Below are 6,000 nucleotides of genomic sequence, written 5' to 3' on the forward strand. Positions count from 1 at the left end.
ATTGTCTATATTTATAATTGCCACTTCCTCTTCTCTCGTTCTTCCTTGAAACCTTCCAATCAGGCTTTCATCTTCACAACTCTACTAAAACAGCTCTTGACAAATTCAGTGACAATCTCCATGTAGCCTAGTCCTTTGGTCATATCTCTGTTCTCATTATTTGAGACAGTTGATCACTTCTGTCTTTTTGAAAATGTTTTGTCACTTAGCCCCAAGTTCATCACTTCTCTTGGTGCCCTTTCCTATCTCAATGAGTGTATCTTCTCAGTGTCCTTTGCTTAATAAGGTTCTTCTTCACAGTCCTGATCTCTCGGTACTGGAATGCACCAGGACTCAGTCCTGGGAATTCTTCTCTAAGTAGTCCTTCCCAAGGTTATCCTATTCAGTCCCATGACTATAAATATTTCCTATCATAGTTCACAGGGAAGAGAAGACCTTGCATATTCAAATTAAAACCAATATATACTTAAAAATAATATCCTACCCTCATCTTTATTTTTACTTAATAAAAATGTTTATTGATTTCAGAGAGGAAGGAAGAGAGAGAGACAGAAACATCAATAATGAGAGATAACTGATTGACTGCCTCCTGCATGCCCCACACTGGGGATTGAACCTGCAACCCAGGCATATGTCTTGACTGGGAATCAAACTGTGAGCTCCTGGTTCATGAGTCTACCCTCAACCACTGAGCCACACCATCCAGACCTTTATTCTCATCTTTATATGAGCAGACTGCACTGATGTTCAGAGAAATGAAGTGACTTATTCAAGAACACACAGTAAGTAGTAGAGTTGGAACTTTCCAAACAGGTCAACAAGTTTGATAACTATAAAGACAGAATTCAGTTGACTTCCTCACTATTAGCCACTTAAAAAAGAATCAGAGTATAGATTCCAGAGCTGAATGCTTCTTTTCTATTTTGATAACCTTTTAGAAGCAGAATGAGAGGCAATGATCCTTATATTTTTGCAGCTTGTTAGTCTATCTATATCAATATGCAAAAGCAAGCAGGATTTAAATGCCTAAAGATGAATAGCCTGTCCACCTGTGTACACAGTCCAGTATTTGGACAAGATGAGCTCTGATTAATTTAAATCAATAACTGAAAACCAAAGCCCACCACCACTCCACCCACCCCATAAAGGAAGATGATGAAATTCACAAAGGACACCTAAAACAGTCCATAAGAAAAGGTCATAGTTGATGCCTTGGTCAACACTATCCACCTTTGGTTTAATTTACAATAAACTATGAGGGAGAAAGCCACAGGAGTCTCAACACACCCGTCCTAACTATGAACTAATTTCTCCCAGACAATCAGGGAATCCTTTTCTAAGGAATTCATTTCTTTGAACTTGACCTTGCTAAGTGACTCTAGAGTGAAGAAGAAAACGATTGCCAGATTGAAAGAGAATGCTTTTATTTTTGGCCAGACTCTGATCAGCAGAGAAATAAGATAATGACGCCTGTGGAGTAAAGCATCTCTGAGGAGTCTTCCCCCAACCAATAGCTGCAGAAATGGGGAGTAGCCAGGTGGAGCAGTGGGACTGCTGGCAGCTTTGCAAGGCTGGTTTCCTGTAAATAATGTCACCACATTGTAAAAGTCCACTGTGTCTTGGCTAAAAGGGACCTGTGTTCTCACACATCAACTCCTTCACTTCATAAATATGCCCTCAAGCTTAAAAAGTACTGGCCCTAGCATTTTCACGTTGATCCGTAAGGGAGGGTAGGCATTAGTATTTCCATTTTAAATGAGAAAATGAGTTCAGAAGATGTTCAATGATTTATCCAAGGTCACAGATAGGTAGTCTGTCTGCAAGAAGAAGCCTGGACCACAGTTGTATCCTCTGAGTTTGGTAACTAACTGGCCATTACCAATCTTACAAAGCAGGACCCGAAGCTCATCAATGTCAGATGACTTCCCATAGTCATGTAGGGAATGAGCACACGGGCCTCTGGTTGTTTAGCAATGCCAAGCGGAGCAGTCATTGCTCAACGCATGGATATGTCTCCAGGGCAGCACCTGGTTCCTTCCTCCCCATCCCTAAATATCTCAGGGTCTTGCCCACCTGCCCTTTTCTACCACTATCGCCTCGATGGTCCCACTTGGGTCCCAAGGAAGGAAATGCCACAGAATCCAGGCATGCACACACTCCCTTCTTTCCTTGAACCAGAAAACTCTTTCAGTTTTGTGGACTTTTTTTTTTTAAGTATATTTTTATTGGTTTCAGAGAGGAAAGGAGAGGGAGAGAGGGATAGAAATATCAATGATGAGAGAGTATCATTGATGGGCTGCCTCCTATACGCCCCACATTGGGGATGGAGCCTGCAACCTGGGCATGTGCCCTGACCAGAAATCAAACCATGACTTCTTGGTTCATAGGTCGACACTTAACCACTGAACAACACCGGCTGGGCTGTGGATTTTTGTTTTCAAATTTAATAACGATGGGGGAAAAGAAGTTCATGATGTGCCAAAACTTCTAGTTACTAAAAATCTTTAAAATAGTATTAATCATTTTCCTAAAACAATAACTCTAAGTGTTTAACCTAGGGCCTAGCCGACCAGGTGCTCAATCAATGGTAGATGGCCTCAGCGTTGTTGTAATTACTCGTGGCCATTCAGCTAATTAGAAGCAGAGCTGGTCTCCAGCTGCTTGCATAGTGCTCTGACCTATTGAAGTGGCTTCATGGGGTCGCAAGGCTTAAATCAAATCGCCAGGTAACAGAGGTCGTGAACTTGGGGGAGAGGGTGTGACGCTAAAAAGATAGAGCGAATTACAGTTCTCCGGGAAGGTCATCTAGGAAGGGCTCCTGCCTGGGTGCTGGGGAATGCAGGGCTCAGGAGGAATGTGTGTTTTGCTTGGCTTCTTGACGGGAATAAAGAAACTAAAGGATTTATTTGGCTGAAGAAGCAAAGATTGATGAGAGAGAGGGGCGGGAACTCTCCCCAGGGCTGCCTGCTCTGCCAGTAGAGTACCAACTTTTTATCCTTTGGGTCCAGAGTGCAAGGAAGCTGATGGGGAGAGAGGAAGATGCGGGGAATCCGGAAGAGGATGGAGGCCTGGAGGGGAAGGTGTCTTCCTTAGCTTTGGACTGCCTCTAGACTAATTGCAGAATGGCCAAGAAATCGCCTGACTCTTCCCACCAGGCTCTCCTCCCCGCTCGCCCTGTGCACTGCCCCCATGCCCACACATTTGTTTCTATCTCTGTCCCAGGTGCCCAGAGCACCGTGAATCCATGTGGCCCCTCAGTTCCTCCCAACGAGCCTTTTCCAAGACTCCCCCTCTGGAGGGAGGACCCCCGCCCTCCCCCGGCTGGCCATGTGGAGTCTGTCTTTTTCCTCCCATCTCTTTACACTTGTGTATTCGGTGTTTGATGCAGGGGCTGACCTCACATGTAAGACCAGTGACTTACAGCACATGCTTCATCTCCTGGTCTTTCTAGTAGAGGGCTTGATTTAGAAGATGAATGTTTAGAGTGTGACTCAAGGAATTCCACCCTCCTCTGGAAACCTGTGGGGGAGAGAATCCTCGTGGACAAAAAAGTGCTGTCTTCTGGGCTCCGGCCAAATGTTTGGACTTGTTTTAAAACGCCTCTGCACTCACCTTTTACTGCTTGTTAAAAACTCACTGCTTTGCCTTAGTCCCTAGCTAATTTCGAAGGGAGTGGTGACAAAGAAGTAAACACCTCATGTATTGTCATGGACAAACAAATTGCAGTGACGATGTGCTAATTGCATATTACATGACTTCTGGACCGAGCACCTTAAAAGGCCGAGCAGCTCTCCTCTTATACCTCATGTTGAGGCTGGAGGTGGGGAGCGAATCTGAAAGAGAACTCAGATGGAAGGGCTGGGGGTACCCAGTAGAAGAGCAACTTTTGTCATGGACAACAGCTCAGCCCTGTCTGCCTCCTGGGCACCTCGGGAGGTGGTTTGGCGGATAGGATGGCACAGGATTGTTGTCTGTCCTGGTCCAGTCAGTTGGGGAAGAGTCTGACGTATCCACTCTGAACCTCTGTGTCCTTATCTGCAAGTGGGAATTAGGATGATGATGGTGGCCTAGAGGCTATTGTAAGGAAACCTAGAATTGTTAAAAACTTCCTGCATCGTTCTCCTTTGACATATTTCTTGCCATCCTGGGGAAGAGAAGGGCATCATGTAAGAGAATCTCTGTCAGGTAGGAAGGGGAATTGAAACTCCAGAAAGGAGTCTAAGAAAATAACTTAAAGGGAATCCTAGAGAGGAGAGGGTTCCCTGGGAAGATTGAGAAAATGTGAAGCTCCTTTAAAGAATGCCTGTTGTAAACATGACATCTTTTACAGGATGGATTGGAAAAGGCAAAATGCTAGCATAATGATCAGGGGTAGGGCGTAGATTTTCTCCAAAAATTGAAGTTGACACAGGTGAATTCATAGGTTTTTTTTAGAGCCTAAAGATGATTGAACCAATCCCAAGTGAAGTGTCCCACTCAATGGCGTGAACTAGACCTGATCTAGGTGTGGGGGGGAAGGAAGTCATGTCGGGAAGGCCAAGGAGTGATGTCTAGCTAGTTGTTCAAAGACCAGTGAGCTGCTGCATGATAGAGCCAGCAGGTAGAGGCCACCAATATCCCAAACCAGACCATTCAAGGAGATCAGAACTGGAACCAGCAGCAAACAATGAGTTTCATCAGCCACAGATAGGTGCCCGAGAGATAGACCTAGCCAAACACATTGAATCAGATAGCCAGCTGGGGACCTTCTTCCCATCACTATGAGGCCATTAGGCTTCCCTCTTCAGGCAGATGCCAATCTGGTTGGCGGAGGTGGGCAGCCTAACTAATTAACCACTTTCCCAAGGATTCTAAAGAATGAACTTTGAAAGACTATTGAAATCCAAACACACCCATAAATGGGAAGTTTTCTCTCACCTGTCCACTCCTACCTCCTGGCCCAGTAGGATGGGGACTTATGAGGATTAGAAATAAAAAGACCCAACAGACTTGTACACTCTTGTATTTAACCCTAAATTTAATAGCACCACAGACAGGAGATACACATACAGGTGAGTTCTCTCCGAGGTTGGACAGTCTGTTCAGTGTTACCTTGTCTCTGGATCTATTTTTGTTCATTCACTTATGTTGATGATTATATCCCACATATGAGTGAGGTCATATGATATTTATCTTTCTCCAACGGCTTACTTCACTTAGCATAATGTTCTCCAGATCCATCCATGCTGTTACAAATGATAAAACTTCCTTCTTTATAGCAGCGTAGTATTCCATTGTGTAGATGTACCACAGTTTTCTAATCCATTCATCTGCTGATGGGCATTTAGGCTGTTACAAATCTTAGCTAATGTAAATTGTGCTGCTTTGAGCATAGGGGTGCGTATGTCCTTCCTGATTGGTGTTTCTGGTTTCTTGGGATATAAGATAGATTTTTTTTAACCTAAAGTTGCTTTCAAACAGAACTCTTCATTCCTGGTACAGTAAATGCAACCAGTACAGATTAGGAAGAAGCTTGTATGTTTTTATTGGTCATGAGCTGATTTTATTTGTTACACCACTGAAGGAAAAATGGAAATATTTATTTATACTTCAATTAATCTACTTTTTTATATTGACCATAACTCAGACTTTTCTTTCCTGCTACCCTAGACATACAAGGGGAGTGATGACAAAGCAATGTCCCTTTTCTCAGTGTGAAGACATTTCACCGTGTGGTGCTCCTCACCTCTCTCCTTCCTAGTGCTCCAGACTTAGGGTCAGCCACCTTGGCCAAATGCCAATTAATTTTGGCCACTGTCCCTTCCCGACTTTATTCCAGATTTCTCCTAGCTTATTTGGCAGGCATCTTCATTGAATAGACACAAATACCCTCCGTGAAACATATTTTCTCTATCTTGCAGATAAGGAAACAGTGCAACAACAGAATTAGGATATTTCTAAAAATATCTAGCTCATAAAAATGATGAGAAGCTTGGTATGAGCCCTAAATCCTTGCTAAAA

Source organism: Pipistrellus kuhlii, unplaced genomic scaffold (genome assembly GCF_014108245.1).
Source record: "Pipistrellus kuhlii isolate mPipKuh1 unplaced genomic scaffold, mPipKuh1.p scaffold_m20_p_13, whole genome shotgun sequence".
Taxonomy (NCBI): domain Eukaryota; kingdom Metazoa; phylum Chordata; class Mammalia; order Chiroptera; family Vespertilionidae; genus Pipistrellus; species Pipistrellus kuhlii.